Source organism: Anser anser (genome assembly GCF_964211835.1).
Source record: "Anser anser genome assembly, chromosome: Z".
Lineage (NCBI taxonomy): Eukaryota > Metazoa > Chordata > Aves > Anseriformes > Anatidae > Anser > Anser anser.
The window spans coordinates 13,756,958-13,782,283 of NC_139723.1; the positions used below are offsets into that span (position 1 = coordinate 13,756,958).

Sequence of the window (25,326 nt, forward strand, 5' to 3'; positions counted from 1 at the left end):
ACAAGGAGCAGAACTTACCTTAACTTTGTATTTTCTGTATATTTGTACATCTTTATTAGAACAATGTCCCAGGACACATACATGGGAATATCCTATATACACGGGAATCTCCTATATACATTTATCATCCTGCCATAATTACAAAACTGTCTGTATTTGCCATGTGAGGATTTAGGAATAATGTGAGTGGTGCTTGGGAAATTTTTGGTTCAAGAAGTTTAACATGAAGGATAAATCCTTTCATCCATATGGAAGTAATGGCTGAGAGCAGTTGCTGTAACAGTGTTTTATACCGGAATCTGATGTTAGCTGAAATTCCAAAGGAAAGAGAATTCACAGAGATCCAAGGCATGAACCATCTGCACAACATCTGCCCCTACCCCAAAAAAACATATATATATAAATACTGAGTATTGTACACTAGTAGCTGCCTCTCAGACTGGCAAAACTTAGCTGGAAATCTTGGGAGAATAGTTTCTCAATACTGTAAGGTTTTGAAAATCCTGTTTCTACTCAAGTTAGAAATAATGAAAACGGAATTTCTAATGAAGTGGGGTACTTCTACTTCCTACCAAAATGGAAGTACGAAGAAGGTAGAAACAAAACATAAGTTAAAAAAAAAAAAGTTACAGCAAACTGTTGTGTACCTCAGAAACTATTGGATTCCAACCCGGAGGGAGGTTTTAATAAGTTTTATTATCGTGAAGTTGGTTCATCTATTATTTCTGAGCATACTAAAAAATATATTTTTACTGTAGCAATGCTATAACACAAACATTATCTAAGCACCCTAGAACTGCACTTATGCAGTTGCCAATCAATAATTTTCCAAATATATTTTGAAATTGTACAGAAGATTCGGATATTTACTGTCTGTTGATTTTAATAAAAGAGTTCTATTTTTCACACCACTGAGTCACAGATCAGCCTATCTGTGGTGATGTAAAATCTCAAATATAATACTGTGTTCCTTTTGTTTCACTTTATTTAATTAATATGTACTTTCCTGAAATCTACGTAATGCATCCACAGATAAATTCTTGGTTAACAGAGATCGAAGTCTTAAATCTCACAGACTTCCACTGAGCAAGATTTTATTTACAATCCCCATCTGAAGATCACAAGATCACACAGTACAGGAAGGACTCAAGAAGTAAACTAGTCTTTCTTTACTGACATTTTTTAAGTAATCCTGAATTATATTGTTTACAATTAAAAAAAAAAAAAAAAGAAAAGAAAAGAAAAGCCAAGTGTTACTATGTAGGAAGAGATAAAAGGAGTGAAATCAGTTTCTGGAATTAATTAAAAGATAATATTCACAGAGGAATGGCCCAGTGACACAAATAATTATCACTTGAGATTACACGCTCAAAAAGCCCAATTAAAGAACCAAATACAGCTAATGAGAATTCTTAATTGATAATTTTTCATGCGCTTGGATTAAACTTGAATTTTATACTTAGTTCATTACACACACAAAATCATTTAGTTTGGTGCCTCTGCGCTCACTGAAGAAGAGCTGTCTTACACAGAGAATGGGCTGTGGAGGGAAAAGATTTCTGGGTGGCCAAAGAGGGACCCTGCATCATGGTGTAGCCAATATTGTAAAGAGAGTAGAGAAAAAAGAAGCCCAAGAAATTGCTTTTCCATCCAGTTAAATCTGTGAAAATTGGGATTAAGGTCCACAATACCCATGTGTTCATTACTATACAAAGTAGAAGTCACTAAGAGGAAGATACAGTCTGAAGCCTCCACTATGTACTTCTGCACATGGCATACATTTCTCTCCTGTTTTCATGAGACACATTTTAATACTAAGGAGTCTTGGATCACTCCACACCTATCTTCTGCTGTTTGCAGTTTACCAGTTTCTCCTGCCCAAAAATGAATGGTAGTTTAATAGTTGTCGCAGAACAACAAGCACGTTAATGAAGCCTACTGCCAGGCCTCCTCAGGTAACTCTTTAGCAGAGGCTGGCAACTGTCCTCCATGGAAGAAAGACCATTGGCTCTTCCACGATTATTTATAAGTCTACTTTGCCTGCCGATGTGGGATTGCATTTCTTCTGCTGAGAAATACCATTAGTGAGGTTCCTACAAGGTCTGATGATCATAAACATGAATCTTAAATGTCACTGAGACAAAAGAGGTGGGCAGGCTGACTACAGACTGATGCAGTGAAAACTCAAAATTATTTAGCAGGTATTCTTTGTTATGACGCCGGGTGCGGGGGAGATTGCTCTGCCTAAGACACATACACACACCAAGGGTTACTGGCAGCATGCTTATATTAGTGGGATATATACATATTTATTTCATTTCCCGTAAGTCTCTTGCACATTCACCAGGTCTCCGAAGAATCATTAACATAGGTTCCCGTCCCTATTCCCATGTGTACTGGAGTCCTTGGGTGCTTATCCGCTGTACTCTGGTGGTCTTTCGATGAAGGCCAGAAGTCTTCCTTGCTGCTAAACTTCTGATCCTTCCTTTCTTTGACAGACTTCAGCAGTCAAACCAGTTCTTGCTGGTTCCATTATCTATGCATACAGTCTTTTACTCCCGTAACTCTGGGGTCATCCTGTCCTTGTGGTTAACATAAGATTGTGTTAGCTAAGACCTACGGAATCAACATCCTTTACTTTTTTCCCTGTCTCAAGACTAACATTTTTGAACGAAAAAAATGAAAGCATTCAAATGTATAGCTCAATACCATAAGAAGAAATCGCTCCAATTCTATTTCAGTTACATCAGTGTAGATCCATTGTTGGGGTATTGAGTGCACTTGCAGACCTCTGTGCTCCACCCTTGGACCCTGACCAACACCCTTGCATGGTGTTGCCTAAAGCCCAGTACTGCCTTGCTCCCTGATCGGACAGTGGAGCAGGTCTAGCTGCAAGGTCCTGCTCTTCCTCTTCTGGGGCAGCCCTTACATTGAATGCCCTGGCATTCAGGGCATGCCTCTACAATTCCTTAGAATTTGCACCAGCTTAAATTGGGAGGCTATGGGACTAAATATGAATTGTGGCTAACAACAGAATGGAAAAAGGAAAGCTTGCAAGGTGTCGCCCTGAGAATGTTTCAAACGACCTGTGGCACTGGGGAGCCACTGTCTTCATTTCAGAAGTCATTTAGCAGCTCATTGGCATATCTGCATGGATATAATGTGTGATCAAGCAGTAGTCCTTCAGCTGGTACTGAATTAACTAGCTCCTGAAACAGAAGCAACATAGTTACAGACTGCAGGCAGCATACCAAGGCAGCCAGGCTTGCAGCAGACCACAGATGTTCAACCCTGTTCAAAAACTAAAAGAACTACCAGAGCTTGCATTTGTGTCTCTCTGCATGTACTCCTTGCACTTTATCACCTGAGGTGGTATGGAAAACAGCTGAGTTAACACAGCATCAAGTTATATGGTAGAGGGTTCAATAAAAGTCAGGCGGATTTTGTGTCCTACTCAGCTTAAGAAGTAACATAAAAAAAAAAAAAAAAAAAAAAAAGTATTTGCAGATTTGCAACCAGCACATAAGTATTGCAGAATATGCTCAGCAGAAGAAACTTTGATCAGAAATAAAACACACTTAAGAATTTCACTTAAACACTGTAACACCATAAAAGCAAAAGTCACTTGCCTTGCTAAAACAAGAACAATTTTGTTAAAAAGAAAAGGAAAAGGGAAAAAGGAAATTTTATCTCACCAGTTTGAAACTGACCCCTGCATTTAATAATGGCTTCTTTTTGATTGTTATTTCCAGCTGTTTCCCATGCTAAAGTAAAAAAGGTTCTGCTTTCTATTTGCAAGTCAGTGATGCTTTGGACTGTCATTTGTCATTTCTTTTCATGTCTCATTCACTGAGATGTTTAAAGGCTCAAGTGTGTCTCATTTACCATTTTCAGGCACTAATTAGAGCTTCTCTTAATTGTAGGTGGCACAATATCAACATAATGCCAGTTAGCTTGTGTAGGGTCACAAGACTGTTGATGCTGTTGATGGCATAACTCCTTCTTTCATTATGCTTAATATCACTTTGTTTGATTTTTGCATATTTTCAGTTAGTGCACCGTTTAGATTTGAGTTTAACGTCAAGCTATACAATTTACATTAATGAAAATATATATTGTTTATCACTCATCACTCTGTCAATTTATTTCCATTCCTCATTGCCTCTCCGTTATGAACAAACCCATAACACCATTAATTTATTCTTTAAAAAAAAAAAAAAAAAGTCATTGCATTCCAGAAAAAGCAAAGCCTACATCTTCCTTTCCTGTCTGAATGACTCCAAGGCAAAGCAATTGTTTTTAATCTGAAACTCAGTTTTGCACAGTGCTTTCTGCTCCTTTTAACTTCCACTAGAGTGTCACAGACTCTACATATTCAGACATCAAGGTCTTCTTGAAGAAGGGACTAACCTGAAGATTTCTTGAAGGCACCTTGCCTTTTCAAGATTATGTTTTCTCCTTTAATCTAACACACCCAGGTCATACCTGGGGGTTTAACAACAGCAGACAATGTGTCATGATCTTCTCAAATTATTATCTCTGGTAGATGGAGAAAAGAATCCAGACCAAAAAGATTTAAGGATTATATATATCATGACCTACTTCATCAGAAGCAAGTCTTTCTCTTTGGTATGTGGAACAAAAGAGAACCTCTCGACATTCTCCAGCAGCACAAAGCACTCCTCAGTTTGTCCCTCGTACTGGGCTTTCTGCTTCCTCCCCTTTTCCTACTCACACTGGATATTATGTTTTTATGTAAAGCAAGACTGAATCTCTTAGGAGTCCCATCTCTTAACAAGAGACATGTACAAGTTATTAAAGCATCCTTCCTGTGGTGTAAAAAGAATCTCTTACCATGGTAGCTCCATGGGGTGAACTTTATCATGACTAAAAGGTGCTACAACAGTAACAGAAGAGACTCACCGTTCATTTTTATATTATCACAATTATCACCACAATTATTCCATGCTCTGTCTTTCAGTCAGGAAAACTCGAGACTACAAGAAAGCACAGTACAGACAGCAAATTTTTAAATCTTTCTCTCCTTCTCATTCAAATACACTTATCTCGTGTACTGCCTCACAAGGGACTTAAAAAGACCTCCCTCCTTCCAGCTATTGGATACAGTCATTCACAGGACTGCTTAAATGAATTTATGTATCTTGTGTGTGCACACAAAATCGTCATATTTCTGTTCTCTGCAGCACACATGAGTGGTGGTAGCGGCCTAAATATTTTTCCAAGTCTTGGCCAAGGCCAGGAACAGCAATAATGGAGTTACTACTGCTGTGGTTTGACATGAACTCACTTGCATGGTAAAGCCAGCATAAGAAAGAAATGGAGTTTCATACTTGACTATAAACAAACCAATGGAATTAGAGGATGAAAGGAGTTCCTGAGTAATACATTAGCTCTAATAGTAACCAAAAATCTTGGAATAGAAATTTCCATCCACAATACTGAGCTCCTAGGATATAGCTTTGTGTTTGTAGACCATGTGCAACAGGAAGGCAAAAGCTTCAAAGCTTAGATGCTTCAAGCAGGTTTTTTGTGTTAGAGCAATGACTGCCTGCTAAGGCACTTTCCTATGGATACTGCCTGCTGGAAGGTAAAAGAAAATGCGTGCATATGTAGATTTTTAAGCACAGTGCAAATCCACTGCTGTTTTGCAATCTGGTTGGTTTCACAAGTCTGGTTTCAGCAGTAAATTCCTGAGATAATATACAATTTTTCATGACTGACAACTAGGGTTTTGACATTAGTTTTAATGAAGTTCTGATACTCGGGTAAAAACTCTGTATATTGCTTATAAAAGAATTATCTGGACTATTGATAGCAGAATTTTCCATGTTTTTTTTCATTACTTTTATTTGGTGTTTATTATTATTTATTATTATTATTATTATTGTTATTGTTATTATTATTTTATTTTATTTTACTCTGTTCAATGATTTGTTTCAAGGAAGCCTTGTTTACCATATCCTTTTATCTGACAACAAAATTTATAATCTAGAGGCTATTAAAACATCCTTAAAGACTAATAAATACTAACTCCTATAATGCACTTTTTGGATATAGCTCACACATCATAGAATCATATCATAGAATGGTTTGGGTTGGAAGGAACCTTAAGGATTACCCAGTTCCAACCATCTACCATGGGCAGGGACACCTCCCGCCAGACCAGGTTGCCCAAAGCCCCATCCAGCATGGCCTTGAACACTTCCAGGGATGGGGCATCCACAGCTTCTCTGGGCAACCTGTGCCAGTGCTTCACCACCTTCTCAGGAAAGAATTTCCTCTAATATCCATTTCCTCCGAACATATAACCTAAACCTATCCTCTTTTAGTTTAAGACTTATAACAGATTACTTCCATCTACTGAACAAATAATGGTATTAGCTATAAAAGAATGAAAGAAAAATAAAAGACAAAATCTGAGAAAATCAGGCTAAGGCTGAGCTTCCTACAATCTGAATTTTCAACTTTATAGAAAATCATGTAGAAAAGATAACTTGTTGCCAAAGATTAGCCTCAGTTTACAGATTTAAACGTGGTGGAGATGACTAGGAGAACTGTGTGTAACAGAGGAAATCAGTATACTGTAAGGGAACAAACATCACTTAACTCTGCAACTATTGTATCTCATGGAAATCTCTTGTGGGGCTGTCATTAGACAAACGAATACCATCCTGCCTGTGAACAAGAATCAAAGGGGATTTATGCTTTATTATTTTTCCTCCCATAAGTAGCCCTCTTTGGGAACCCTTTAAAAGATTCTTCTCTTAAGAATGATAAGATGGTCTCAGGGATGAGTCGGGTGACAGATTGTTTGATCACTTCACACTAATTACACACAAAAAACAGGACAGAACCTGCAGTAAAGCTGGTCAGGGTGGTTTACAACTCCCAGCAAACTGCATCTAAATGGCTTTGGGAGTACAGTAAGGAGAAAGAGAGGTATACCCACCCTTGATCAAGTGGCCCGTTCTGTGGCACACAGCAGCAAGGAGTGGATGTGGGGGTGGGGGAATGATGATTGCAGCTTATGCCTCAGAATTTGTTTGCTCCAGATTTTTCTTGTGCATGTGTTTTTCAGTTATTTGTTTATTCTAAACATTATTTGGAAGGGGCTGAAGGCAATGGAATGCATTAAGGATATCACTGAGCTAATAACTACATTAAAGTGTTTGTGCATACAAAAACACAGCTACTACTGAAAAGCAAACTTGAGGTAATTTAATAGGTTATTTACCCTTTTTAATAGCCCATATAAATTTAGAGTTGGCATAGTTTATATACATTTTTATTTATTCAAACCATTCTATAGCTTGAATGACCAGGAAGAGGCTTTCATTTTGTCAGAAATTCAGGTGTAAAGGATTGAGACTTGTTTGTATTGTTCCAATTCTTGAATCTTCATATTAGGTACTTACATCAAGTAAGGTATTTACACAATTAGGTATTTACATCAAGTAAATTTACACAATTAGGTATTTACATCAAGTAAATAATATAAGGCAGTTGGAGAAGACAAACACAGATATATACGCTAAACCATTGGGATCCTTTGTAAAAGTGCAAATTGATATTATTCAAGTGTCTGAACAATCTGGTTTTGAGTATGTCTATGTTATTTTAGCTGTTCTCAGGACAGGTAGAGGCCTATTCTTGTAAACATGCAGATGTAACACCTGCTGTTAAAATAATAATAATAATAATATTGACAGAACCAATTCCTTTATTTATTATTTCTCTAACTGTAGATAGCAATAACAGACCCATTTTACCAAGACAAATAGTGCAAAAAACCTACAAAGCCCTACAAATAGCACCATAGTGTCATTGTGCTGTCACCCCCAATCCAATGGAGTGAGGCTGCAGAGAGGAAAAAATACCACTGTGAAAACAAAATTGGCAGAGATTTGTGCAGAGACTGGCCTGAAATGGACGGATGTGTTACCTCTACCATTAATGCATGCAAGAAGCATTGTGAACAGAAAACGTGGGCTGCCACCTCATGAGATTTTAATGGGCAGGAATGATGGGCATAGTCTACCCAAGCATACCTAACAAAGTACAAAATATTCTGTGCAAAAGCCATTTGACCAGTTTGCATGAGCATATCTCCCCTGGCTAGGAGGATCAGAATTAGAAACTGCTATCAAAAATATATTTACTGTAACAGAAGAGATGGGTAACACTATTTCAGCCTTACAGATAAAGGCAAAACAAGCATCTCAGGTTGGTCTGTGAAACTCAATGGCATCAGATATATGATCATTGCTCAAGGAGGTACACTTGTATTAATTAACACCACTTGCTGTACATATTAAGACCAATATAAGAGAATAAAAATGGACATATAATAATTAAAAAAAAAAAAAGTCAAGATAAACTTCAGATACTATATAAAATACCTAGGGGAAAAAAAATAATTATTATATATTGATAATAATAATAACTTCTGACACATGGAAGAATGGGTTGAAAAAACAAACAAACAAACAAACAAACAAAACAAACAAACAAACAAAGCAGCCTAAAACAGAGCTGAGGTATATTTACTTGGGATTATTAGAATCGGTGGTTGTGCACATGTGTAAAGTTGACCTTATGTTATGGCAAATAGCCACAAGAGAGGATGGAAGAAGGTATGGCTCAAGGAGAGGCCAGAGTAATGATGCTGAATATTGGGGGTGTGGATGAAGAGAGGGGAAGAGATTGGACTAATAACTATAATTTTTTATAAAATCTAGAGGCAAGAACAGATGATGGGTAAGCATAGCTCACTCAGTTATCAGTTCTGAGTTCTCGGGAATTATTAGCTCCCTGTACCATCCTCTAGACCTTCAAGACAAAGATAGTGTGAAACTGTTGACTCTCAAAGGGGAAAATGTGGAAGAAAAATATCTGATGTCTCATAGGCCTCTGCAGGACTCATTGGTCTACAAACCTTTAAAGTTAATGGTGTTGCCAGTCAGCACAATTTATTAACAACGGAATGGATTATTTGTAAAAGAGGCCTTTTGGAGACTGCTTATCTGAAGGATGTCAGTCACTGTTATTTACCATATCCTTCCTATCTGACACTTTAAGAATGGATCCTATATCCTAATTACATACAAGTGCCGTAACTGCACCATGACAGCAGAGGCTGTCATGTTGCTTCTCTGGGCTCTCTCCTATAATAATAAATTGTTCCTGATCTAAACAGTGTTTGGTTATTTCTGGATCAACTACATAAATGTGACACAGCCAGAGACTTTCTTTTTCTTCCTTCATTTCCTCTCTCTTTTTTTTTTTTTTAATACTTGTTTTACCTACTTTTCTTTCCCTACATTTGCACAATATTTTGAGACCAGTCTAACCTAACGTCTTAATATATAACATTATGAACTAATTCTGGGCCATCTACACAACACAGCTTTAATTAAAAAAAAAAAAAACAACAAAAAACAAAAACAAAAACACCTTCATTCTGCACAACTGAAATACAAAAAATATAAAAAAAAATATCTTCCATCATACCTTAAAAATCCTGTCTGCCTGCCCCACAATGTGAATTTTGGCATGGGTGGGAATCATATTTTAAGGTATTGTAAACACCATACACATTCAAGCTTCACAGAACACCAGAAAGAATCAGATGTTACCCATTAGTAATCAGAAGCCTAACACAGATGACCAAGATACTTGTTTAAGCCTACTGAATTACAAACCACATAGATCCCCACAGTGCTTGTTCATCTGCAAGTACATTGTGGTCAAGCCCTGCAGGAATACAGTTATGTAGCAGCAACTTTTTCAGAAAACATATATTTTGATATAGAAATAAAGGTACACATGCTGGCATGCAGAAAGAAATGCATTGCATCTTCCAACATCAGTAAATGAAATTCAGAACTTTCAAAACTATATTCCACATATTTAGAAGCTATTTGCATGCAGAGTTCAGGCACTTCCCAAGACAAGCTACATTAGAATTTTAAGAATGGAATTTTCAGTGGGACAAATTCTTCCTTGTCCCTATCTATTCTTGGTAATGATGGATTATAAAAAGCAGGATAAAATCTACAAAATGTGACAGTGTCAGTCCATATAACAGCAAATGAGAATTCATGCTACAAATCTCCATCGCATTTATCTTCTTTACTAGCACTTTCATCAGGATGATCCATATTGCATTTTTAATGACACCTGGAAAGGAAATCTTATGAATTAAATAAAGAAAAAAGGAAAAAAAAAAAAGAAAAAAAAAAAGATAATGTGGCCGCTCATCAAGCCTTACTGAGTTCTATAACTTTATAAAGAATCTACTAGTATGAATGACATTAGGAGTTATATTAATGTGTCTTATTTTTAAGACATAATTAAACAAAAATTTGGCTTTAGTAGAGCAACAGTATGTATACTGATTGTTAATTGTGAGTCATACTATTTGCTCTTCTACCCCTTTACCTTGAGAGCATAACTACTGGATACTGGAAGTATTTTGCAATATGCATTGACATTGCCTGTTTCAAAATCCAATATATCATCAAAATAAGACACATTTTCCAAGTGATCATCAGGTTGATCTTTCACCTTCATAACCTTTAAAGTACTTACATCCTATGTAAATAGGATGTTAGTACTGAAAGTGAAGATTTAAAAAATTAAATGTGTGTTAGACTTCAATTTTTACCACAAGAAAAAAAATCAAAGTAGTTACAGGCTTCGTTCAATAAATAAACAAATACATAAATAATTTTGTTATCTTTAAATTCAATGCAAGGAAATGTGCTCTCAGGAAGGCAGAAAAGCTTAGTATAAACTCTTAATAACGGTGGAGATGGCTCAGTATTGTACAAGCCATTAAAATCTTACAGAGGTCAAACATGTGAAAAACATTCTCAATCATGGAATAAGGGATTTTAATTTGATAGATATTAGTCTGTTCTAGATGTAATTTTTTGTGTCATAGGAGTCTTCTTATAAACATTACAAAACACCCTTACAATGAAATACAAGGGCTTAAACTTGTGCAGAGTTCAATAATATTTTGGAAGGTGAAATTTTCATACCTTGATCTTACAAGTATTTATAGCTTTCCAAAGGACAGTTCATCTGAGTATATTTTGTTAACAATGATACATTAATGTATACTTGACACAAACTTTGATGTAATTTATTGGCTCTTCATAGCTAAGTAGTTACAAATGTCAATAACTAACAAAAAAAAAAGTAAAAAGCTGTTGCTCAAAAATTAGAGAAAGCAGGAAAAATCATGTTTATGCTTACAGTGTAGTTCCATATTATAGCTGATTTTGTTCTCTCTTTTTTAGCAGTACTTTTTGGTTCACTTTCCCTGTTTATTTTCGTAAGACATGACTGAAAGTACCAGAATCTCTGAACAAGATTTTCAAATGAAAGTAAGAGACTCACTATTCCACTGGCAGTGGGAATGAAAGGCATTCAGACACATTGGAAGATCACATTTATTCATTGACTGGTTTCAGCTCTGTAAATATAGTCTGCCAAATGCTCATGCAGTACTTAAGATTTCAGTTTGAGACAAAAATGAATTAAATGTAGCATGGCTCCTTCCAAAGCCTGAACACAACAGAAACATTTAACCTTTAAGCATTCATTTGGAGCATGAGCTAAATATAATGCATTCACACTATGCATGACAATACAATGAACCAGAACCACTAATGTACTTTGTTTGTCTTCCTCTCAGACATTTTTTGTTTTATTTTTTTAAACAGAATATTCAAAACTTTTCTTTTTTTTTTTTTTAACACATGATCTTTCATAATATAAATGGTAGTTCTTCATCCATATCTAATAACACGTTTTATAACTACTGCCTCATCTTCTGCCTCTGTCAAATACTTTCTCTTGATCTCCTTCTATACCTTCTATCAGTACGTCCATGGACCAGAAGCAGTCAATATGCCACCCATGGGCCAGAAGCAGCCAAGACTTCTGAAAATCCTTTTTTATTTTTTTCATATGTTCAGTATTTCACAAGATCATGCAATGATACAAACAATATACAAAAAGACTTCCTTTCACCTTTTCTGAGACACAGGCACATACCAAGTATACTGTCTCCAGACTGGAACATAAAACACTTGTTTTCATTCAAATCCTTGCTGTAAGCATGTCCTGAAGTTCCTTGATTATACCTTCATTCTAGAATATATTACATTTTTAAAGAAACATTTTCTATTGATTTAATACAAAAATGATTGAAAGTGATATTCCTTAAATGTTTTGGAAGTGTTCCAACCTGTGTTAATACTTAATTGGAATGTGCCTGAGGCAATTAACATACATTCACTTCATATTCACTATTGTTTAATTCTTCCTTAAGATGAAGGAAAATTGTAACAACATGACTGATGGCAACAAGATAGGGTGATGCACAAATAAGGTTAACGAAAATGACCTCTCATAACAACGAAAGTGTTGAACTGAACAAAATAAAACACTCTTAATAAAAGAAAAAATAATATTTAGCAGAGTTATTTCCCCTGTCCTGGTAATAAACAAGCTTTCTGTTGACCATCCTATTTTCTTTTCTTGGCTGAAATATTTTAAAGACCTTTTGCTTTTGCTTAAGCAGAGCCAGGATATCAAGTTTAGGCCTGTGGGGGACAGATCTTTACTGAAAGAACATTCAGACAGAAACCACTGATTGTTTTGTCTAAGTGAGGACTTCACAATCTATTTTTTCCCTCTCTGAAGAGGCACTGTTGCATTTAATTCCTTACTAAAACCATGGTGACGGTTTTTCAAAAACTTCTGATGGCAGCGCAAGTATAAATAGGATCCAGTGCAATCAGATGATCGGGAAGCTACTCACCTTTAAAATCCCTCCAGCTCAGATTTAATTCAACAAAATGTAATATTTTTCTCCACTCAAAGTTTTGTTTAGTCAGGGGACTGTACACCCTAGCAGTGATTAGGTACTTTCTGTACCAAGAGTTCAAATAATTTCTTGAAAGTGTAATGATAAAGATCTTTGTGGTTTTGGTTTTTTTTTCCTCATGTTAACAGGCACTACAAAGCTCTTGCAAACAACTAATGGAGAAAAACATGGAATCTATGCCCAGAAAGCTATGCTAGTAAATATTCTTTATTGAGACAGTGAAGCCCACCTGCACCAAGTCACTGCGTTCACTGAAATGTATATATGCATGTGAAATGTATAACCTGAAGATTGTTTCCATCCATAAGAGTTCTTTTACAAAGAGGTTACTCTGGTCTGTAGAATCATCACTGGTACTGCTGACATTTAATTACATCAGGTTCCTACCAGAAGTTTCAGATCAAGCAGCTACCACTGTAAAACAAAACACGTAGTTTTGTTCCGGTGAGCAGAATATAGTGTACCTAGGCACATCATCCTCTACGAAGACTTTCAGCAATCCTGTTAAGCTTCTGAGACTTGAAAAGTTTTTTTTTCAGATCATTTCCAGCAGGTTCATGTCTTTCTGCAGATTCAGGTACCTTTTAGAAGATTTCTATTCTATAGTACAGCTGTGCCCTCAAAGCCAGATAGATAGTAAAATGTTGTTCTACACAATAAATAGCTCCTACTCAGCCAAAACATAGTTAAAAGGAGAAAGGCTTTCTAAAATCAGCGCAGTAATATAAGTAAACTAAATAAAGTAAAAAAAATAAACTAAATAAACTAAGTAAAATAAGCGCAGTAATAGACAGTTAAAAGACTTTATGTATCTTCATGCCCCTTTGCATGTCTCAGAAGAAACTAGTTCAGAGAAGATGCATGTTAAACTTATAGATCTTACAACCAAGATTATTTTCTCATCCAGTTTTCTAACAATGTTATCTTTGAATTTTACAGGAGCAGAGACTTATTTTATCTATCTATCTATATATGTATACATATACACTAAAAGTGGGCTTAGGATACAGTGAAATATAAAGCAGAGCAACATTTTTTTTTTTTTACACAACATTAAAATGAGGTGAGTTTCACTATATACTTCATATGTAAGCTTATAGGAAGCAAGTAAAACACAGGCTGTTATCCAAAGCTGGATTTAGATATAAACTGTACTTGTGAGATTTATAGCACAAGAGAACAATGCACTTAGATCTGTGTCACAGACCTCGGTTGCAAACTCTAAGTTCATGAGAAGTTTTTCAAAGTACATCAAATACAAGTACAACAAAGTACAACAATATACAACAAATACAAGTACAACTACAACAAATACAAGTACAACAAATACAACAAAAGTCTTACAAGGAGTGGCTGAGGGAGTTGGGATTGTTCAGCCTGGAGAAGAGGAGGCTCAGGGGCGACCTTATCGCTCTCTACAGGTACCTTAAAGGAGGCTGTAGCGAGGTAGGGGTTGGTCTATTCTCCCACGTGCCTGGTGACAGGACGAGGGGGAATGGGCTAAAGTTGTGCCAGGGGAGGTTTAGGTTGGATATTAGGAAGATTTTAGGAAGAACTTCTTTACTGAAAGCGTTGTTAGGCACTGGAATAGGCTGCCCAGGGAAGTGGTTGAGTCACCATCCCTGGAGGGCTTTAAGAGACGTTTAGATGTTGAACTTAGTGATATGGTTTAGTGTAGGACTTGTTAGTGTTAGGTCAGAGGTTGGACTGGGTGATCTTGGAGGTCTCTTCCAACCTAGACGATTCTGTGATTCTGTGAAATTCAAACATTTTTGATCTGATTTAAAACAACATAAAAAAAAAAAATCTGACTGGAGATCACAGTAACATTCATGAAATGTCAAAATATTTTGTTTCAACTTCAAAAATGCAAAATTAAAGACATTAACAAACCCTGACGTATCATTTACACACACACAAACAAGCAAACAAACAAAAAAAAAACTTCTCGTATATCCCCATAATTTTTAAAAAACTACCTCATATAACTGTCAGCTTTTTCCACATTGCAAAGGTAACCAAGTTGTTCACTCTGACTGAGCAAAGGAATCTGATTTAATAGCTAAAACTTCCCTTCCTTGGGGTACAAAAAGACCAAATTAACAAATCCATCTTTAATTAGAAAATGTAGTGTTGCTCCTTTGTTTAATACTTTGCAGAAGAAATGCATAGGGCACTAAATCAATAATCTTTTTACTTTATTGAGAAGAGCAGAAGCTAGCTTACAAGGATGTGGGGAAAGAGAAGAGTTTTCTAACTGGATCCTCGTATCAAGAAAAGACTCCTTTAATTACATATTTATTTTAAAGTATTTTAGGGGACAGGCTTTCTAGCATGAACACTTAATATGAGTGATTGTACTTAAGGTTAAGGTACAGGTCTCTAAGCCAAGAAAATTCAAGGGGATGGGGAAAAAATGTCTCTTTTCTGAGAAGAAATGAAAGGTATCATTTTTGACTGCAAGTAGCTGAACTGAGGATATTACTGCATATTTTAAAACTGAACTATGGGTCACAGATGTTTCTAGTAAATATCTTCAGACTGAATCTTCTGGTTATTACACATAAAATTAGAAATCAAGGAGAAAACCCATAAAATCAGCAGTCATGAAATATTTTTCTCTCCCTTTTCCCCTTCTCTGTTACTTTCTAAAAGCTCAGTGGGACTATCAGATGAAGTTGTTTTGTACAGTTTTAAAAAAGTAGATGAGTTACCTTCTATATGTTTGTTCAATAATTCAATTTATATATATACACACACACATACATACCTAAATATATATGTAAATATCTATATGGGTAGATAAGCCTGCAAAGTCACATATATTTATCCTTCAGACTGGTCTGATCTACAATTCTTCTTGAATCTACCCCTAATATATTGAACTTGGAAATATTTCCAGTGACAGTACATTTTGTCGCTCAATAGAACCAGGTTAAAAGTTTTCTCTCACTTTAGCTGTCCCTGGTTAATTGCTTCAACCTCAGAACTGTAGCTCACTACCAAAGAAACTTTTAGAAAGGCTGCACTTCCAAGTAGATGACTAAACCCCCCTATTTGTTTATTTATTAAAGCAGAATAGTCTGTCTCAAATGTGGTTAAAAAATATAAATAAATAAATAAATAAATAAATAATCACTTTATACTATGGAGAGGGAAAAAAAAAATCTTTCAAACTAATGAGTTAGCAAAAATGTGCAATCTACTTCACCTCAACATCAATGAAAATGGGGATTTTCCATGACTACAAGCATATAATTTTAATTGTTCTGTTCATTTAAAAATCCCAGCTCTATCATGTCACCACTTTTTAAGCCTGAAGAAAAAATTAGGGATGGGAAATGGTCATTGTTTCACATGAAAATAATAATCATTGTCACTTTCTTTATCAAAACATCCTTTTTTTTTTTTTTTTTTTTGATGTTGTGATAGAATAGCAGGATGCATGTTCTCCAATGTTTTCCTCTCCATCTTTAAAAAAGTTCAGATCAAACAGCCACTGAGACCTCTATCAGGTCTTCACTAAGCATATTTGTTCACATACAACTTTACTTTTATGTTCTCAAGCTCATAAGCACACCACTATTTGATAAAATCAAGTTTGTTAACAGGTACCAACATTTATTAATCTACTTTTCCAAAACACAAGCATAATGACATGTTTATAACCCGATTCAAAGAGCCCCTAAACAGTTGCCCATGACAACCTGGATGATGTGCTGCACCAGGGTGGCAAAGTAGGGATTCTTTCCAGAATCTTTGCAGACTGTCTGACATTTAAAATATTTACCCTAAACACAGGAGAACCAATGCAGCCCTTCCTGCTCCCCAGTGTGGGTATCTCAAGCACCATGAATAAAAAAAATAATTGTATAAGGCTGACCTCTGGACAGACCTCTTCCATAAGCACCCTTCCTTAGAGGATTTCTCACCTTCTGACATATGATATTTCCCAGCAAGAATGCACTACCTGTATTAGCTGCTAGCCCATTTACACCTAAAGCAGCTGTGTTTTTCTGGGAGCATCCTTCCAAAAGGAAAAGAGATGACACAAAGATGGCTGAATGCTAGAAACCAGACAGCCCTTGGCACCTGCTTGGATTCCCATGGGGCTCCTCCCAGCCATGTGCAAGGTGTTTGCATTGGCACAGCACAAACTGCCTCTCCCACGATTGGCAGATGGGTCCCTTGCCAGTGGACCCCTGGGAGGTAAGCTCTAGGCTCTGGTAATGTAATGTCCATACTACATGCTCAGCCTGTGGAGGCAAAAAAACAGTCACTATTACATATTATTAGATAAAATGATCTGTTATTTCATGCACATACTCGTATTCAGGTGAAGGAACAAATCTGCAAGGTTTACAGCAAGGAGATCTCTATCTTTGTAAAACACAACTGCTCAGTATTAACAACAGCTCAGCAAATACTCAATCATTTCTTACCACAGTTGTCATGTTTATAGTAACTACCTAGATTAGCTACTTCATCACCAATGATAACTTAATTTGTTGGGAAAAAAAAAAAAATCTTCCCTTCAGTATTGATTTGGCTGTTCTCTTCCTGTCACCAGAAGTTTTTCACATTAATAAGAAAGGCTGCATTACCCTTACTCACGTAGGACAGAGCCTCAATCCACAATGTTGTGGTTTAGCGCTGGCAGGCAGCTAAGAACCACACAGCCACTTGCTCACTCTCCCCTGGTGGGGTAGGGGAGAGAACTGGGGAAGTAAAAGTGAAGGAATTCATAGTTTGAAATAAAGACAGTTTACTAGGTAAAGCAAAAGCCACATGCAGAAGTAAATGAAACAAGGAATTTATTCACTGCTTCTCATCAGCAGGGAGATGTTCTGCCCAGGAGAACAGGGTCCATCACACATAATAGTTTCTTGGGAAGACAAATGCCATCACTCCAAATGTGCCCTCTCCCTTCTTCTTTCCACCAGCTTCTACTTCTGATATGACACCAAATGGCATGGGACATCTCTTTGGTCCATTTGGGTCAGCTGTTCTGACTGTGTCCCCTCCTGGCAAATTGTGCACCCCCAGCCTCCTCGCTGGCAGAGCAGCATGAGAAGCAGAAAAGTCCTTGGCTCTCTGCAAGCACTGCTCTGTGACAACTAAAACATTGGTGTGTTATCACCACTGTTTTCATCAAAAGTGCAAAACACAGCATTGCGCGAATCTCTGTAAAGAAAGTTAACTCTATCCCACCCAAAACAGTGGCACACAATTATCTCAAATGACTTCAGTGGTACTGTTTCTGGAAGCCATTATTTAATAAGGTTATCAGACTACACATTTACATTTTAATCTAGTCTCTCTCTAGTTCTTACTACTAAGAGTATGTTAACAACCTTGCAGAACCTACAGGAATGTAACACCACATTGTTACATATGGGTCATTTTGCACACTTACAGATTTTATCTATACCTTCTTACAGCTCTTTCATTTACTTAGTACTCTGAGGAATAAAGAACAATTCATAGATCTTGCCATTTTCCCGTTGTATTCTTTCAAGTCCACAATTGCTGCTTCACAGTTTGCTTTCATCACTTTAAAAATTTTGCATTTGATATTGCTTGCATTACATATCTAGCATTTGTGAATTTAGATACAGATTTGTGCTTACTCATGCCTCTCTTACTTTACCTATGAAATTCTTCCCTGTTTCTAGGGAAATACTATCATTTCATTAGTCTTTTTCCAGTTTGTCCTGGAAATGTTTCTACAGGTTATGATTTTTCTTCTACACTCTGCTTCTTCAGTACCTCCATCAATTTCTGCACTGTTCTCTCTTCTCCCTTTAAACATATTTTTTCCCTGGTATACAGCTACCTCATATATCTCTGAAACACTGATAGCTGGAAGTTGAACACAGCAGGATGACTATGTTACATTTGACTGTCTCCTATACATTTTTCCCCAAAGTATCTGCTCCTAAGCTCTAGTTGTACGTGCTACATTAGATTGACTTCATTCTCATATTCTTACAAGGTTCATCTCAGCTCATTGAAACAATGTCACAAGAAAGGCACTTCTGTGAGGGTGTAATTTTCACTACAAGAGCATCCAAGCCTTTTGCACACTTGTACGCCTTCCTCACCCTTCTCTCCCTCCTTGACAAGTAATGCATTTGCAGTTGGGGACTGAAGTGTTGACTCTAGATTAGAATAACTATATCCCACTGAAACTAAATAAGCACCCTAACAGTGCTATAAATCCAGCTATTGCAAAGCAAGCACTTGAATCCCTGTCTTGTGAAATGGACAGAACCCTAAAAAGCCTGCTCATCACACATTGTACACTCTACCAAGACTTGCGAGAGAGCAGCCACGAGCACTTCAGACTACATTTACTCTTTAGTAACAAATCCTTCCTTAGATATTCCAAGAACAAAGGCTCACATTGAATATACAGTAAGTTTCAGCCTTCAAAATCTTTGCGAGAGAATTTCAGTCATTTATAAATCTGTGTTTTCTGACATACAAAACGTAGCTAAGAAATTACTGTCTTGGATATCTATAAAATAATAATGTTTAGTCATTCAATAAACCACATATATAACTCTGTACTATGGTAACTATGATCAGCACAGAATCACAGAATCATCTAGGTTGGAAGAGACCTCCAAGATCATCTAGTCCAACCTCTGACCTAACACTAACAAGTCCTCCAATAAACCATATCACTAAGCTCTACATGTCTGAAACATGAAGTTTTAAATTTCAAAGTTGATTTAATATATCACTTGAAAATAATATCATAAAGATATGTTTCATTACGAGTTCAGTCTCACTTCCATGATACCAAAATGTTACTAGCATTTTAATAATATTTAGGATTTTTCTTTTTACTAAATATATATATATATTCTGTATACTTTAGGAAGAACATTTCCAGGCAAGTTATTTCTAATCAGACAAGATGGATTTATTTGTTAGAGTTGCACAGGCAAATGAGCAAGAAAAATCCCCTTTATTGAAAACTGAAAAGCTACAGGATCCACAAGTGACAAAATGCAGAACTACGACCTCCCTTTTAATTTGGTTTAGCAGTTGAAACAGTATTGATTTTCTCATAGAAATACAAATTAAACATGATATTTCTTGTCATCAGACTCAGGGACATGGACTTTCTTTTCCACTCCTCAGTGTTTATAATCAGTATGATTCTCTAAGCACTAAAGTCAGACACATTTTGAACAGAACAAACATAAAAAGAAACCCTATGTTGTCAGGGTAGATTCATTAAGCTGAATGGGACTGCATGGATGTTACTCAGAGCTATGCCCCACACAGCAGTGACTTGCATGGAGTCTACATCCCTCAGCAAACAGGAAAACATCAGGCAATTTAAAGTTGAGGATGTGTTGGTTTTGAGTTCTAAGATAAGGTAGGACTACCAGATCTGCTAAACCCTTTTCCAGCAATGGTGATAGACCGATAGATTTTAGTTGTTAATTTGGCATTATTTTTCAGCAATCAGGACAGTCAGCAACAGACAGAGAGACACCCATCTGGAATGGATTGGTAGCCGTACACATCAGTTTTCCAGATGATTACAGATTACAAGTGCAGGAAATATAATGCAGATAGCCTGAGAAATGAAAGCAGCCTTCTGCAATATTTGTTAAGTGTTCTGTTTATTTTATTTCATCACCTTTAATGGTTAATTGAAAGCTGAAGCCTAGCATAACCATGGGTTACTGTCACCCTGCTATCTGGGTGCCCTGATCTCTTCTTGTTGCTGTAACAGAGAAAGACTTCCCCAGACACAAAGAAATAGCATTCTTTATAATTCCTAATTTTTATAAAACATTTAAGACAATAGATGCACACACAGCTTTCTCACTTTTCATCCCCGGCTTTAGGACAGGCAGAATTAATTTTAATCATCAGCCTTTTGTAGCAAATGCAAAATATCAGTATAATACCATCGCTTCAGAAGGGTCAAAACTTGTTGGCATTTCTCACATGATTACTTCCACAAAACTACTCTATCAGTGAGATGGTTCTTCCCTTATGCCTTCTAAAACATTAACATTATCTAAAACAGACAGTGCTCAGCAGCTGGTACATAGCAAGAGAGAAGAAAAGGAAAACGAGAGCAAAAAAACTCCAAGCTGCAGATAAGTATAATTACAGACAAAATCTCAAACAATTTAATCAACAGAAAATTAACTACAGACAGAGTAATCATACTATATCACACTGATAGATGATATGTCATCTACAGCATCCTTTGGGGAAAAGAAAGTAAGAATCCAGTAAATCTCCAGGTGCAAAGCACGGAAGAAAGCAATAGTCATAGATGAAGTTTTTCTTCTGGACCCCACCACTGCCTCTGGATATCTTTGGTTTTGCCTCAAGTCCTGTAGATAACCAGTGCGCGAGAGCAAATACAGATCCCACAATCCACTTTGTCATCATAACCTGCACAGAATCTGCATACAAGTGAACTTATCTGCTCCTGCTCCTCTTCCCTATCTGGACAGGTCCAGAAGAAAGCACCAGATGTGCAACCTCAGACAGACCCATTTCTGTGAGCTGCAGCACACTGAAGTTGAAGTGGAAACAACACAGCCAAGAGGACAGACATGCACAGCCATTAATTCCCTCCACACTTTTCCCTCAGATTATAAGCAATAGCTACTCCTACTCAGCTGTCCAGTAAAAGTACCAGGCCATGACCTTGCAGGAGAGCTGCCTCCTACAGACCTTCTAAAACTGGTGTGCAGTGGTGTATAGCTTCGCTATAAGGCATTTCATCTTCAGTTTTTCCTTCAAGTAATAAAGGTTTAAATACTTGGAAGAATGAGGCAGCTAAGTAGGGATGACCACTGCTGTCCAAAACTTAGTTAACTGTACATAACTGGTGGGCTGATCCCAGCTCACATTGTTAATTGTCATGGCTCTGCCAAATGAATGAATCCAACTAATACACACAAAATTTCCCTATTTTGCATATTAGTGTAATATCGCACCATTTTCCCAAAAATTCAAATGTACTCATAATGTCTTGTATTACTTTCTATATTCCACAGAAAGTCTGTGAGCCATTTCAACCCAAAAGGCACTGTATAATGTACTTAACATTCCATAGAAAATTACAATAAATACAGAATAGTACACTACACATTTTCTAGTGGCCCAGCAGCACTGAATTTTGCAGTTAACTTTGCAAACATAGGAACAGCTTCATGGACTTTAAGCCTCATGGCAACTAAGCCAGCTTCCTAATGAGATGCATCATCACCCGAATTTCCTTCAACAGAATCTATCCTACTAGCTGAAAACTTAATTCTTAGTAGGGCAGCTGTTTTCTAAATTTTTGAAATACCTGCTTTGAAAATAAAGGAATTGATGTAAGAAGTCTGAGACTGCACAAACCTACTGAACAATCATGTCACTGCAAAGACTTAGCACATACACACACACACACACACAAAGACAGATATGTTTTCATACCTATGTTTAGAGGGAAAAAAAAAAGGAAAAAAAATGTTAAATTCAAGAACTGATTGCAGAGACTCAGTCCTCTGTCCATATTATGCTTTTACCCTGCTGTGCAGCCAAATTCCACAAACTAGCCTCTCACTCCCCTCCTTAAAAGAAGTGAGAAGAAAGTATGATGGAAAGAAAAAGGCTCACAATTTGAGATAAGGATACTTTAATTAAAGGGAAAAGGAAGAGGGAAAAACAAAAACGGCCATGCAGAAGCAGAGAAGAAGTATATATATTCTCTACTTCCCACCAAAGATCCACATCCAAGTTCAGCCACGTCCTGGGAAGCAGGGCCTCAATATGCGTAGTGGTTGTTTGGGAGGACAGACGCCCTCATAACAAGAGCCCTCTGACCCCTGACCCCTCTCTTCCCCTTCTCACCTTTTATTGCTGACTGTGACACAATGTGGCATTGAATATTCCTTTGGTTGGTTTAGGTCAGCTGCCCTGGTGATGTCCCCTCCCCATCTCTTGCCCACTGGCTCTGATCTACTGGCTCTGGGGGGCTTTGGAGAGAGTCTTGGTTCTGTGCCAGCACTGCTCAGCAATAGACACAACACTGGTGTGATACCAGTGCTGTTCTAGCTACAAGCGTAGAGCACAGCACTGTGTGGGCTGCTGCAGGGAAGGTTAACTTCATCCCATTCAGACCCAGTACACATATGCAAGATCATAATTTTTCATTGTGTTGAATCTATACATAGGCATAAAAACACAAGCTTTTATACGGCAGAACTGGAAGTTTACCTCATCTAAAAGACACATGGTTTTGTCTGACTATGCACCTTTGAATCTGGGGCAAGATCAAAACATTCTTTTTAGATATTTTATTATAGAAGATATCTTGCACAGAAACATCTCCATAAGAACAGCTAATACGGAGTGCTCAGTTTTCCTGGGAAGGATGCAGCAGTGGTGACTCCAGCTACAGTACTGTAAGCAAATGGACAGGGCTTGGATTTCTGCACCAAAAGAAACACAGTTTTACAGCAGCTTTGAAAAATTAGAGAGTACTATCAGTAAAGGCTAACTAACAGGGATAGTTTGTGGATTAGTCAAAGTCAGATCAGAAGAGTTTATTTATCTTTATATGAGAAGACACACCAGGATGCTTGTATGGAAGGCACATGAAACTATATATTTCTGTATAAATTTCAGAAATATTAACAACTTAAAAATTTTCAATGTCAATGGGCAGTTGATTTGAACAGCAGTTATGTTGTACCTCATTTTGCTGCAAAGCACCATTTGTCAATGACAAGTATTTTGACTGTTTGTTTTCTTTTTTTTCTTTATGGACAAAATTACATTTTTCCAACTTCCAGAGAAAATGCTCATAAAAATGCATCTTTCTTTTCTTACTGAGGCAGCAGTAGTGATCGTAAGGACTCCAGTTATGAATAACGTTATGAAAACCAGTGTGTTGGCTTTATCAATCAAAACCCTCAGGGTAAATCTGTTATCATAAAAATAAATAAATAAATAAATCTTTCTTTTTCCAGAAAGAAAAGAGGTGTGGAAACCTCTCAAATAAAGAGGAGATTCCCTACTGAATCTATCCCTGTTGTGAACTTCTTATCTCAAGAGGTCTAAAGAGAGAAACAAAAATTCCCTAAGATTAGGAATGATGGTGGAACCTCTCGATACTTTAAACCAGGGTTATTAAAAGAGAAGCAAAGGTAGAAAGTATTGGTGTGTTTGTGTGGGTGTGTAAAGAACTAGGTGAACCAACTAAAAGGCAGTACTATTAAAAATCTATTTAAAGGCAGTACTATTAAAAATCTATAAAGTACTATTAAAAATAGTAGGCCTCTGAAGCAAAGGCTGAGAACCCACCACCCTTGTTAACAATGAAGTCAGACTTACGCCATACAGCAAGCTATAGATTAACAAAAGGCCTCTTTTCTATCCCAAACACTGCATTCCTTTTTTTTTCCTGCAGTGTAAAATTGTGGCATTAAGACAACACAGTTCCCCTCTAGTGAAGCCAAGTACACTCTCAGAAAGAGTGAGTTTGAATTTCTTTATGCCAAAGAAAGAAATTGCATCTTGAATAAACTCTCTAAGCTTCAAGTTGTCACATAAAAGTCCCACCTTCAGCTGTGTTTTTTAAGAAAATAGCAGCATTCCTATATTTTGCATTGTGTCTAACGCATTGAGACTACTCTGTGAAACTGGTGCTCGATGAACCTCTCAGAATAGCTTAACACATGGGGGAACATAAAGACTTCAGATCCTATTTGGCAGTAGACATTGGTTAACACAATGATATTCTCAGCTTTTCTGAGATTACAGTGCTTCTTGGCATAGAAAAAGGGAAATCTTTCCACTCCTGGTGTAGCTTCATGCATAAAGGACTGAAATGAAACTCAGACAATTGCAGTTTGAGAGTTAGATGGCAGCATTCTTTCCCCCTATTTGAAAGCAGGCTTTAATTTAGCTCTAAATGCAGTTCTAAATGCAATTGAAAAGTACTTTTTGTGTTGGTCCACTTCACAGGAGTGTTCCCAGGACACACTGTAACAGTAATGTGAAGATAAGTTTGCATGGTGGAGCAGTAGGAAGCTCTGGGAAGAGCTTCCTCCTTTCTGCTGTACAAACAGCAGAAGGAACAAACTGCAGAAAAGCAGTAAGAATGGCATGTACTTATAGCACCTACTTTTCAAAGTTACAAATACCCTCCCACACATTTGTGTGCAGCTTCTCAGGGCATAGGTCAGGAGACAAATGGGTACTACGTAAATCCTGGAAATTTACTGTAGTGGGATTGCAGGAGTGCTCACAGCCAGCTCACAAAGGGTGCAAAAAAGCATGCCCAAAGCCAGCATAAGATCACCAAAAAAAAACAAAAAACAAACAAAAAAAACATAGCAAAACAAAACAAAAAAAGAGGAGAGGAA

General features: G+C 36.9%; 1 long non-coding RNA gene across 1 annotated transcript; it reads right to left on the reverse strand.

Moving 5' to 3' along the window:
* Nucleotides 1-686: 686 nt before the first annotated feature.
* On the reverse strand, nucleotides 687-9,834 carry LOC310890005. Its single transcript, XR_014576963.1, has 3 exons — nucleotides 9,532-9,834; nucleotides 4,924-4,997; nucleotides 687-2,577 (listed from the first exon to the last, which is right to left on the reverse strand). It is a non-coding gene; the product is annotated as an uncharacterized lncRNA (long non-coding RNA).
* Nucleotides 9,835-25,326: the final 15,492 nt, after the last annotated feature.